The 13,832-nt window shown below is 40.2% G+C and overlaps 1 long non-coding RNA gene across 1 annotated transcript in view; it reads right to left on the minus strand.

Moving 5' to 3' along the window:
* LOC129635178 (uncharacterized) overlaps positions 1 to 12,826 on the minus strand; it is a 29,142-nt gene extending 16,316 nt beyond the window's left edge. The window contains exons 1-4 of the long non-coding RNA XR_008706138.1: positions 12,751 to 12,826; positions 5,346 to 5,441; positions 4,372 to 4,512; positions 831 to 949 (exon numbers count right to left, since the gene is read on the minus strand). This is a non-coding gene — a long non-coding RNA (uncharacterized LOC129635178). The remainder of the gene's footprint in view (positions 1 to 830; positions 950 to 4,371; positions 4,513 to 5,345; positions 5,442 to 12,750) is intronic.
* Positions 12,827 to 13,832: the final 1,006 nt, after the last annotated feature.

Raw genomic sequence — 13,832 nt, forward strand, 5'->3', positions numbered from 1 at the left:
ACTGAATCCAGTAACATGCTAAAAGGATTGTACACCATGGCCAACCTGGATTTATCCCACAATGCAAGCGTGGTTCCACATATGAAAATTAATCAATGTAATTCATTAATAAATTTAATTAATCAAATTATGGAAACACACACAAACAAAATCATCCTAATTGAAGCAGAAAAAGCTTTTGATGAAACTGAAAACCCCTTCATGATGATAACACTCAACAACTCAGAAATAGTAGAGAATTTCCTCAAAATAAAAAAAAGGTATATATAAAAAACCCACAGCTAACATAATCAATGATAAAAAGCTGAAAAATGTCCCCCATTTAGATCAAGACATTAATGTTCACTCTTATCACTTCTATTAAACATGAAAATGAAAGTTCTAGCCAGAACAATTAGACAAGAAAAAGATATACAAGGCATCTAAATAAGAAAGGAAGAGGTTTAGCTGTCCCTGTTCAGAGCTCACATGATCTTATATTTAGAAAAATCCTAAAAATTTCATTTAAAAATTATTAAAGATAATAAATTTGGCATGAAACAAGGTCAATACAGAAAAATCAGTTGTATGCTAGCAATGAACAATCTAATAATGAAATTTAAAAATTCTATTTATAGAGCATCAAAACTAATAAAATACTTAAGAATAAATTAACAAAGAGACAAATCATTATACACTGAAAACTATAAAGAACATTACTAAACATTACTTTAATGTTACTAAAAGAAATTTAATAACATTACTAAAAGAAATTTAAGAGGATCTAAGTAAACAGACATTTGCTATTCATGGATTGGAAGACTTACTATTGTTAAGATGGCAGTACTCACCAAAGTGCTGTACAGAATCAGTGTGATCTCTATCAATATCCCAGTTTCTCTTGCAGAAATAGAAATGCTGATCCTAAGATATATGGAATTGCAAGGAGCCCCAAATATCCAAACAAGACCTTGTAAAAGAACAAAGTTGGAGAACTAGCATTTTCTGACCTCAAAACTTATTACAAAGCTATTCCTAGGATAAAAATATACATAAGGGATCAAGGGAATAGTACTGAGAGTCCATAAATAAAATCAAGTATCTATGATCCATTGATTTCCATCAAGGGTGATAGAACCATTCAATAGGGGAAAGAACAGTCTCTTTAACAAATGGTGCTGAGAACTAGATAACCACATGCAAATGAATGAAATTGAATCCTCACGTAATTATATAAAAAATAAATTCAAAATCAAAGAACTAAGGATGAAAAACCCAAACTGCAAAACTCAGGAGTAACTTTCATTACCATGGATTTGGCAATGCATTCTTAGAAATGACATCAAAAGCACAAGTAACAAAAGAAAAAAAGATAGGTATACTGGACTTCATTAAGATAAAAACATTTTGTATGCCAAAGAATACTATCAAAAGAGTGAAGAAACCCACAAAATGAGAGAAAATACTTGTAAACCATATATCTGGTAAGAGTCAAGTATCTGGAATATATAAAGAACTCCTAAAATTCAGCAATAAAAGGACAACAAAATTTAAAGTGTGCAAAAGAATTTAGATAGACATTTCTCCAAAGCAGGCATATAAATGGTCAACAAGTACATGAAAAGATACTCAACATAGTCATTAGGGAAATGCAAATCAGAACAATCAGATACCTCTTCAAACTCAATAGGATGGCTATAATTTCTTTTTTTAAAGGAAGTTAGCAAGTGTTGGCCAGGATGTAAAAGAACTTTGCTGGTGGGAATGAAAAATGATGTAGCCTCTATGGAAAGTAGCTTGTGGTTCCTCAGCAAGTTTAACAGAATTTCTATATGATCCAGAAATTCTACTCCCAGGAATAAAGAAATGGAAAATAAGTGTTCAAACAAAAACTTATATATGAAATTCATAGCAGCAAGATACTCAGCCATAAAAAGAAATGAAGTACTGATGCATGCTACAAGGTAGATAAACCTTGAAAACATTAAGGAAGCCAAACCCAAAAGCCCACACAGTATAGGAGTTCATTTAAATGAACTGTCCAGAATAGGCAAATTCAGAGATAGAAAACAGATTTGTGGTTTCCAGGGAAAGGCGGTAGGTATGGGGCTCTCTAGTGGGGAAATACAAGTTTTAGAACTTGTATGACAGTTGTAAATACCATGAATGAACTTAATGTCATTGAACTGCATTTTTAAAAGGGGTAAAGTGGTAAATTTATGCTATGGGTATTTTACCACCAAAAAGGAATCAAATATGAAAACGTACATTGAGAGAAATGCTTTCGTCTCATGTCTATTCCCTCCACCTGATTCCCTGTTCTACCCTGATTCCTTAGGAGTAAACACTATAAAATTTTATTGTTTACTTTTTCCTTACATATTTATGAAATACAAGCACATACACACATGTATTCTTATAGATATCTTCCCCCCCAATAAAACCAACCATATTTTATATACTAATCTTAACTTTGTCTTTGTCAGTTAACAATATGTATACCCTGGAGATCTCCTGAGATCAACACATAGAGATGTTCCTCCTCTTTTACAGCTGCAGGCCCACCACTATGAAAGCACTCATTGCTCTAAAGCCCACTGAATATCACTCAACCTCTGAAAAAGAATTATTACCCTTTTGATAGAGATGTTAGCTAAGGCTATGGTGGTAATCATTTTGCAATATGTAAGCGAATCAAATCAACACCTGAAAGTTACACAAAGTTATATGTCAATTATATATCAATAAAACTGGGAAAAAATGAAAGGCAAGTTCAGCACTTTTCCTCCCTTTATTTCCAATCTTAATAATTAGACCTGCTTTTCATCAAAAGCCTAAAAGATCCAAATGACCCAAAGCAAAATCCCCTACCAGGATGCAAAAGCAAGGTGATTAATCTCCTTGGGCTCTTCCTCATCTACGCGTCTCCCATGGCCTTCTCCTCACTACAGGAGCTATTGGGGATTGGTGATAGTGGTTGAGATTCTGCAGGATAGGAACCCTAACCCTTGCTGTTTTAGCATTTTATCCATATGGGAAAGTGAGTAGGAAGAGAGGGCAAGAAATGGGACATCTACTCCTAGACTTCAGAATTTGTCATAGGATTCTCCAAACCCCAATCTTTGAATCTTAATCTTGAATGCATCAAGAAAAGGGGTCAATCTTCATGGGATCCCAAGCATTTCCAATGGCTTCTCTCTTGCAAGCATCAAAGGAAACCAGTGATTCTCAGCTGCTTTTCTAATTCAAATCAGAAAAGAAAGCGGTTAGTACCTTGCTGAAATAAACCCAATCGAACTCCAGATTTCAGCTACCATGAAAGAAATTATTTTCCTCACCCGTGTACTTAACACAATGGGTGAACAAGTGAGGAGGAAAGGACTTTGCACAAGGTGCCATGGTTAGTCTCCTGACTCAGCACATTCTTTGCTGTAGATGCACTCCACCTACAAGTCAGTTTCTGCTCATTTCCCATGGCTGCCTGCTGGGCTGAAGCAAAAGCAGGTCTGCCACAGCAGCCTGGCTCCATCCTGCTATTCCTTCCACAGTGGGGTCCACTCCACCTCCTCGTGGTCCATAATCCCTCTCACACTAGGTTCTGTCTCTGCGGCCTCCCCCACAGGGCTGCATCCACAGCGCCGACTTGAACGAAGGCTCTTCATTGCTTCTGCGTGATTTCTCATGGGTGTGTACCATGTGTGGAAATGCATCCCACGTTCACTGAAGGCCAGCTTCTTCTCCTGCGACCACTTCTGTTCTTCCTAGGCCAGTAGCTCTAAAGGCAGCTATGCAAGCGACGGCTAGGACCTGGCCACACTCGGGAGGTGGGCGTAGCATTTCTCTCTGCTGCTTCTCTTCCTGCAGGCCGTGGCCACCCCGGGCCTTGAGCCTCTGCGTGTGTGTGACTTCCTCTATCTTGAGGCTGAAGAAGTCAAAGGCAGGTTGAACGGGGAGGCAGGGAGAAGGCCAGAGGGCTGGTGCTGGGGGGACAAGTGTGCCGGGGTGCTCAGCAGTGGCTCCTTGGGGGCCCCAGGCTCCAGGCCTGGGTTGGGGGCTCTGCTCAGTACATAGAACTCTCTAGGCACCCCCTGAAGGGTGGGGTAGAGATGTATGTCTAGTCGATTAGATAGGTTGATAAATAGATCAATGAATAGGTATTTGGGATATACATATATGGGATCACCTGGACTTGTCTGTAGAATCAAATGAGAAGACTTATTTTCTCTGGTAGTGGTTGATTACTACATTGTTTTCTTAAAAAGGCTAGTTTTGAGTTAACTATAATTTTTTTTTCTGTTAATGATGCTACCGTGTTGCTAACAAGATTCTAAATTTTAAAAAGAAAACAAAATCAATCCAGAAAGAGAGAGAGATTTTAAGGAATTGGCCTACCTGATTGCAGTATTTGGCGAGTCTGAAATCTGCAGTGCAGGTTGGCAGGTTAGAAGCTGTAGATTTAAGGCAGAATTTCTTCTTCTCCAGGAAGCCTCAGTTTTTGCTCTGAAGGCTTTCAACTGATTGGATGAAGCCCACCTACATTATCGAGGGGTAACTTCTTCACTTAAAGTCAACAGAATATAGATGTTAACCACATCTACAAAAATACCTTCACAGCAGCACCCAGGTTAGCGTTTGATTAAATAAGTGCATATTGTAGCCTAACCAAGTTGACACGTAAGATTAAGCATCACACCTTGTCATCTGATTTATAAATACCCCAAAGGCTGGGACGGCAGCTGCGTGGAGGACTTGCTGTGCCCTGCTGCTGTCAATCTACCTCAATTGTTTCTGGCCCACGTGCCTTCTTTCTTCTGGAGACATCTGCTATCTTTCAAAGTTCCAATCTGCTTTCATTTTTAGTTCAAGGTCTTTTCTTCCTGGTCTATGCAGGAATATGCCTGCCCTGGTCCCCAGCTCTGTAGCTAGTCAGACTTTTGTCTGGTAACTTGAATGGTATGAGACTTTGCAGTGATTGTTGATGCCATGGCCACCATGCACTATGTTTTATTTTATTTTTAAACTTTACATAATTGTATTAGTTTTGCCAAATATCAAAATGAATCCGCCACAGGTATACATGTGTTCCCCATCCTGAACCCTCCTCCCTCCTCCCTCCCCATTCCATCCCTCTGGGTCGTCCCAGTGCACCAGCCCCAAGCATCCAGTATCGTGCATCGAATCTGGACTGGTAACTCGTTTCATACATGATGTGGGTTGTGCAGTACACAGCTCTGGGCAGTGAGATTTATATCCTAGACTATGTGACTGCTAACCTGTAGAGGAGCAGAGGGTAGAGGTTTACAATCCTACACAGAGGGTTACAATTCCCAGACAGCTGTCCATCCAACCATCCATCCATCCATTACCTCGTTTGTCTCATGACTGCTGCCTTAGCCATCTCTGGAGGGAATCCACATTCAACACTTCATTCATTTGGGAAGACCAAAGTATGGTGAGATCATCTGAAGTTATGAATATCAGATTTGTGTGTGGTAAGTTGCTCAGTCATGTCTGACTCTTTGTCACCCTATAGACCATAGCCCGCCAGGCTCCTCTGTCCATGGGATTCTCCAGGCAAGAATACTGGAGTGGGTTGCCATGCCCTCCTCCAGGGGATCTTCCCAATCCAAGGACAGAACCCTTGTCTATTACATCCACCTACACTGGCAGGCAGGTTCTTCACCACTAGTACTACCTGGGAAGCCAAAGGTGAAAGTGAAGTCACTCAGTTGTGTCTGACTTTTTGCAACCCCATGGACTGTAGCCTATCAGGGCTCCTCCGTAGATGGGATTTTCCATCTGGAGTGGGTTGCCATTTTCTTCTCCAGGAGATCTTCCTGACCCAGGGATTGAACCCAGGTCTCCCGCATTGTAGGCAGACGCTTTACCGTCTGAGCCACCAGGGAAGCCCAAGGGTAAGTTTAAATCCTCCTTCATTCTTAAACCCTCAGGGTAAATAAGTTTAGCAGATTTTCCCTGAAGGCAGATCTTGATAAGCATATAAGACAGGTAACAAGCCTGACAAAGAATTTGAGAGTATTCTTTGAAAGCAGAAATTCATGAAAACACACTTCACAGATTTCTCTACAATTAACCTTGTCCTACACTGCTGTTAGATGAATTTTGACTATATTTCTCTGAAAGAAGTACTAGAAACTGACCTCTCTTCTAAACCACTGCTTATAGTATTTTTCTCTTTCACCAGCTCACTGATCATTCAACGAACACGGACTGGGTACCTTTCATGAGTCAGGCACTGTATGGGCCCCAGTCCTTCTTTTCTTGGAGAGAGAAGTTTCCAAGTCTAGTCTCCCATTCAAATCCTGCCCCCTAATTTCTAGTAACGACCTTTATCCCAAATGCCTGAAGATACTGATAGTCTATGGGCTGCGAAATAGAAGTATTTTTGGTTTATTATAAAATGTAGGTCCTGGGAACATGGAACATTATTGAATGGGGCCATGGAAGCATTCAATTTAATATACAGACTGGACAGAATACAGGCAACATGTGTGGTTGTCCGAAGGAGCGATAAAATGTCAGGTAATCTGTGCTAATGACACAGATGAACCAAAGGAAAAAGAGATGGAGCTAAATGATTTCTGTAAGCTTTATGCTTCCTTTCAGCAACAAGTTTATTAGGTGTAAATTGATTTTGGCAATACATTTACATATATTTTCCTTTTCCTGAGAATTTGGAAAAGTACAAGTCACAGCCCTTCTGGGACTTGAGAGACCAATCTGTGGGTTGCTATTGCAAGAGCAATAAGTTAGACCATCTCTCCATCTAGAAATCTATTTCCCACTTGTTCTAGGATAGTTTTAAGGACTCTTACAAAAATACATGGATTGTACCAAGATTAGAAAAGAAAATAGGTGAAAAAAGTAAGAAATGGAAAAACAAAAAGACCTCTGTGAGTCTACAGCTTGCAGATAGCTTTCTATTTTGTTGAACTTATCTATAAGAATGTTGTTTCTCACAACTTACCATTTGTATAATTTCATTTTTTCTAATAACCATATCTTCTCCATGTTTTACATCTTTGAAGTTTATTTTACAAAAAGACGGTATCTTAGATAAATAAAATGTAGCAATCGAGTGCCTATAACTAAAGTCAGACCTTATTTGGTGTTTCATATGTATGTCAACCAGATTTTCAGTTGCTTCTCATGTCCACATTTTGTTTTTATAACTAGAATTATAAGTTTCTTAAGGAAAAGAGAGTCCCTAATAGTGCTGGGCCCTTTATATGCACTGTTTTATTATGAATTCTTTTAATAACTCTCTGTGGTGGGTTATTCTTACTTTACAAACAAGGAAATTGAGGCTCAAGGAGGTAAGGTCCTATAGCAAATTGAGAAGTAGAATCAGGACCTAAGCACAAATCTGACTCCAGTATCCGTTCTTTCCCAACTGTTCCAGTCAGCATCTGCTATCTCAAAGTCACAGATCAGACCTACTATTGATTTGGGCTTCCCCATAAAGTTTCTGCTCCTTCTATGTACAGAGTAGGTGCTCAGTAAATTCTTGTTAATTCAGTTCAATTCAGTCACTCAGTCGTGTCTGAGTCTTTGCGACCCCATGGACTGCAGCACGCCAGGCTTCCCTGTCCATCACCAACTCCCGGAGCTTGCTCAAACTCACGTCCATTGAGTCAGACATGCCATCCAACCATTTCATCCTCTGTTATCCCTTTCTCCTCCTGCCTTCAATCTTTTCCAGTATTGGGGTCTTTTCAAATGAGTCAGTTCTTTGCATCAGGTGGCCAGAATATTGGACCTTGAGCTTCAGCATCAGTCCTTTCAATGAATATTCAGGACCAATTTCCTTTAGGATTGACAATTGAAAGAATGATTTCTATCTCATGACCTTTTATAGAGCAATCCAGTTGGCATGGGACCAACTTTGATTTCTACTTTTTTAATTCTGGTTCAACATCTTTGGGATGACTTAACTATGTTGGAACGGCCAAGAACAGAAAACGTAAAAAGCAGAGAGACTCTTGAAGGGCAAATCATGCCTTTTAACTCCCCCACATTTTGCTGAAAGGGTCTTTTTGCTAAGCCCAGGGTTGTAGGAGTAACTCTTTGTGGGGAGGTGAAGGTGGGGGTCTATGTGGTTTTGACAAGGGTGGGCTAGAATTTACCCTGGAAATCTTGACTAAAATGTTTTTGTGGGTCCCGGGCACAGTTAGGTTCACACCTAGGAAACTCTCTGAGGGTAAAGCCACAGCTTGGTTAAATTGGGTGACTCACAAGTGCGAAGGTTCATATTTTAGCACCTGGCAGTCAGAGGCAGAATTAAACCACTTAAAAATGAACCCTGATGAAAACTCAGAAGCATTGCAGGGGCTCCAGGCCATGGCATATATTAGACTCTTAATTGCAACAAAGAACTCAATTACCATCTAGTTCATCGTTGATTCATGTTAAAGGGACATGAAGTGACAACTCTAGGTGGGCGAGTTGAGCCTTTGTGTCCTGTCCTCGGGTCATATTCTGTGCTCAAATGGATCTGATTTCAGGAGCCCCTCCTAAAAAGTAGGTTCACTGTGATATTTACTGGATAGGCTTGCAACAGGGCAATTTTGAGGTCCTGAAAGTTATATATATTTTTTAAAAATTCAAGCCTCAGAGACTTGCAGAGGTAAGAAAAAAAATTATAATTGTACGAGTTTATCTAAAATTCAGTACTTTGTTTAAGGATTGCGCTTTTGTTTCTTCGGGAAAAAAATGCAATTGTGTGCATTGGGGGGTGGCTTGAGGAGGGGCCCTACTGTGCTAGTGCCCTCTTAGCTGCAGCCACCTCACGGAGCAGAGAAGACAGAGGACTTGGTAACTGCAGCTCACCGTACTTCAGCACCCTTCTGCCTGGGAGAGTTTGCAGATTTCTTAGAATGTCTGTTTAGTTTTTAACCCTTCTGGTATTCTTTTGGTGGTTCTTCCAGGGCTATCAGTTTATAAACATGGAAGTAATGAAAACGAGAGTGGTTTTATTGCTGACTTGTGGAGATGTGTGCTTGGAGTTCAGTCATGTACTCAAGCTTACGCTTCATAGATTTTTAAAACACAAGCTATTTAGACTTCCCGCCTTTTCCAACTTTTCAGAATATTGTCTTTCCCTACAGTTTGAGACACTGACTTTTATAGTAAATATTAAAGTTTATTTTTAATTGATTTTAATTGGAGTATAGTTGCTTTATGATGTTCTTAGTTTCTGCTGTACAACAAAGTGAATCAGTTATGTGTGTGTGTGTGTATATATATATATATATACACATACTCTTTTTAAGATTTCCTTTTCAATTTAGGTCACCCCAAAGCATTGAATAGAGTTACCTGTGCTATAAAGTAGGTTCTTATTAGCTATGTTTTATATCAATAGTGTATATGTGTCAATCCTAATCTCCCAATTCATCCTACCCCCCTGCCCTCTTGGTAACCATAAATTTATTTTCTGCTCCTTTGACTCTGTTTCTGCTTTGCATTAACTAAGGTTATGTAGTAACACGGATGCCAAGCTTATGTCTCCAAGGTTCTTGGTTCCTTGGAGAAATAAAAGAAATAAGAATTGGATCCACATTAAATTTCATCATTTCAACCTCTTTTTCTTACTGGACTTCAAGCTCTGTGTGGAGAATCATGGCTGATTTTGTTTCTCTCACAGTGCCTAGGGATGAGGCAGGAATGATATGAATATCTGGTTAATTAAAGAATGAATTAGTGAATAAGGCAGGGGAGGAACTGTGCCTGCCTGTCATATCTGCATTCTGAAGTGTAGGCCTTGGTACTAGTATATGTTCAATAAACAATAACAGAATTGGATATCTTCCTGGAGCTCAAAACATCAAGTTTCTAGGTTTCATGAAATTCAGCAATTACTTATTATATATTATTGATTTTTAGAGACAGTATTTCAGGTTGGCGCTTCCCAGATAGAGTAAACAGGGCTAGGTCTTATCTTTGCAAAGGCCCACAGTAAGGAGGAGCCTCTATAGGTGCTGTGTCCTTGCCTGGCTTTGGAAGGCTCAACCCCTGGCTTGTTTACTTTGACTCTTATAACTCTGAACTGAGTGTATTCAACAATCAAATCCATTTGTCTTCAGTTGCAGGAATGGAGTGAGGTGGGAAATCTACACCTTGGAGCCACATTACAGAAACCAGAACCACCTAAAATACAGCCCCCTGGGGACAGTGTAATGGATGGTGAGGAGCAACGGATGGTAGTCTAAGGCTCAGGAGGTGCCTGCTTTGCCAGAAACCATGGCTGGCTTAACTTCTTTGTCTTTCTCTCTTTGTCTATAACAGGGACATCTTTTGAAGAAAAACAGTATCAAGGAAATCATGTCCAGGGTAGAAAAAAATTATAGCTAGATGATACATACATCTGTTTGCAAACATACAATCACATGGTGAATTCCAGTTTGCTTAGAAGTCACTTCTTAAGGATGAATTTCCAGTGCTTTGTTAGAGATCTTGGAAATTCAAATGCAAGTATTTCCCATTCCATCTGTTAAAGGAACCTATAGATGCTGTCTAATAGCCTTATTTGATGCATTAAAAATTGAAGTTCATGATTTATTCTGTTTTTCCCCTTTTTCTTCCTATTCCAGGCAAGATAACATTTGTCAACTCAACCTCCAAGTTATGTAGGACTCTTTTGCCTCCCTGTCATCCAACATGCAATACTTTGATCTAATTGAAATACTTTCTCATTGTGCTATCAAAGAAACTCTAACCATTACACATCAACAGCCTACAGGAAACCACCATCTTGATGTTAGAAAAGAAACAGGATGTACTGCTTATCTCTGGGCCACCAAGATTTCTGAAGCACTTACCTACTCTGCTGGGCTCAGGCTTTGACACCAAAGCTTTCACATCATTTATGGCATTTCCCAAGATTTAACCTAGTTCTTTATAACACCACTGCAAAGGTTCACATGTCAGGAAGATGGGTAGTTCTTAAAACAATTCAACATCAAGTAAAAGCTTTGTAGTGTTTTCGAATTACAGCTTCAGATGAAGAGGAGGATCTAACACATATACAGTAGGAACTAAATCTTGGAAGACACATATAAATGCACAAATACACACACACTTTGGGAAAGAAGATGGAATGAGATGTACCATATGACAGAGCTGCTTGCTTTAGGTAGTGGGTGCGGGACAAGAGTTTTACCTGTTTATTTCTGCTTATCTGCTTACCATTTTATCCAATAAGCCTATATTACTTTTGTAATGGGTGTGCATGCTAAGCTGTTCAGTCGTGTCTGACTCTTTGCAACCCTATGGACTGTAGCCCGCCAGTCTTCTTTGCCCATGGGATTCTCCAGGCAAGAATACTGGATTGGGTTGCCATGCCCTCCTCCAGGGAATCTTCCCAACCCAGGGATTGAACCCACATCTCTTACATCTCCTGCATTGACAGGTGAGTTCTTTATCACCAGTGGCACCTGGGAAGCCTGTTTATAATGGGAAAAGATTGTAAAGAGAAATATTATTGAAAACTATATTAAATAAAACCCTAGTCCTCAGCAGACATTCCATATTGAATTCTGAGTGGAGTCTATGCACCATAATTTGATAAAGGAAGAACCAAGGCTCAGAGAAGTAAATTTCTCACTCATGGTCTAGGGGTAGAGGTGGGCAGGAAGCTATGGGAAGCCTGGATTAGAATCTCAGATAGGTACTATACTTCAATAAGACAAAAAACAAAGGGAAAAAAACCCGACAGAATTGTAAATCAACTATACTTCAATGAAAAAATTTTTAAAGAGAGAGCCTATTGTTAAAAAAAAAAAAAAATCTCAGGTAGGAGCTCTGTGTATTACCAGTGTAGTTACTCTTGCTTAATGTATATGTCACATGGGGGTAGATCTCTAGATTGGAAACCACTTTAAGATCTTCTCCAAGAGTTCACCAGAAGGAAAGCGCAATTTTCTTAAAAAGTGTGATAAAATATCCTGTCCCCCTTGACTTGAATAATAATTGACCTGATGATAAGAAAGCAAGTTTCCTCTTACCTGGCAATGAGTGCGCTCAGTTACCCTTCCCCAAGGGGGCTGGTCTACTAGGCAGACTTGAGGCCTGGTGTCTGTCTTCTCCACTGACAACCTGAAACAGGCACTGTCCACCGAGAAATGCGTAAACCCAGCGGCGGGGGAAGAGGGTGGGGAAAATACCTTTCCAGGAAAAGGAAAAGAGAAAACCAGATTCTGATGCTGTGAACAGAGTCAAAAATAAACACAATAACCTTGTGGGAGAGATTTTATTTTTAAATTCCAACTTACAGCTGAGTAAACTATCATTGGAAAGTTAAAACATTTGTCAAAGATGATAATTGGGCTTCCCAGATGGCTCAATGGTCAACCTGGCTGTCAACGCAGGAGACAAAAAAGATGCAGGTTTGATTCCTGGGTCGGGAAGATCCCCTGGAGAAGGAAACAGCAACCCACTCCAGCACTTCTGTCTGGGAAATCCCATGGACAGAGGAGTCTAGTGGACTACAGTCCATAGGGTCGCAGAGTTAGACACGACTGAGTATGCAAGATCATAGCTAATGAATGACATAGGCAAAATCTGAATCACAAGTTGCCTTCAACCCAGACTCATGCAATTTCTAATCTCTCGAGTCATTAAAGCCTATTTATTAGGAAGTATAATACCCATTGCATAGAACAGATATAACAGTGTTAAACCAGAAGTTTTGGCCCAAGTGCTAGGATGCAGATAATTTCGCAGACTGGCACTCTCAGAATAGACACTTACCTGCTAGACATCTGGGATGGATACTGTTGGCACTCCACCCAGGTCTCCTTTCCTGGTGTAATGCCTTTCTCCCCCAGATTCTGTGAGTTTGGGTTCTAAAAGTCTCGCAGCTGTCTCCTTTTCTGGAGAACTGCTCTCAGCTGAACAACCCATGGGACCCACCTCACCTAGGAGGCAGCCTCATAGGACTCCCCGTGTTACAGAGCACCTCATTAGATCTGGTTGAGTTCCATCTCCAGCTGAAACCACACCCTCACTTAGCTTCTCCCCTCATCTCATTTGGCTTCCCTCATTCCCTGTCTCCCAAAAGCATACCTCCAATAAATCACTTGAACAAGAATTGAAAGTCGCTGGATTTAGGAAAAACCAACACATAAGATGTTCAGTTCTGTTTGAACTGCAGGTCATCAAAGAATGCTATGTGAGTATACATGTGTCCCATGTAATATTTGGAACATACATTTACTGAAAAATTATTCGTTGAAATTTAAATTTAACAGGACATCTTGTATTGTATCTGGTCACCAACTCAAATAAGAATTCATATTTCAGACTCTGCTCCTAGGGATCCTGGCCCACAACATCTCATCCACATCAAATACAGAAAAGTAACTGGCTGTGAAAATTAAAGAACAGTGCAGAAGGATTTCATTGGTAATTCCCTCCTCTGCTGCCCCCAACATGTAAGGGCAGGGTAGCAGGGTCCTGTGGCTACAATTGGGAAACTGCATTCCCCTCTGATGGTAATCATAGAGTGTGGATATCAGGGCCCACATGTAGAACTCATGGAAGGAGTGTGGACCTGGGGTCATTTTAAAAGAAATTATGCCCTAGAGGGTGACCCTGGGAAGGGAACCCTAGCAGGTTGTTAGGTGGGCATCCGGCCAAAGGCACAACAGAGCTTACGACAGGGGTTGAAAACCCTCTAAAGGGTCTGATGGTAACAACTTAACCTGTGAGTCATAAGGTCTCTGCTGCAGTTACTGACTCTGTGGCTGTTGCACAGAAGCAGCTAAAGGCATTATATCAATGGGTCGGCATGGTTGTGTTCCAATAAAACTTTATTTACAAAAACAACAAGG

The sequence above is a fragment of the Bubalus kerabau genome, chromosome 20 (genome assembly GCF_029407905.1).
Source record: "Bubalus kerabau isolate K-KA32 ecotype Philippines breed swamp buffalo chromosome 20, PCC_UOA_SB_1v2, whole genome shotgun sequence".
Classification (NCBI taxonomy): Eukaryota; Metazoa; Chordata; class Mammalia; order Artiodactyla; family Bovidae; genus Bubalus; species Bubalus kerabau.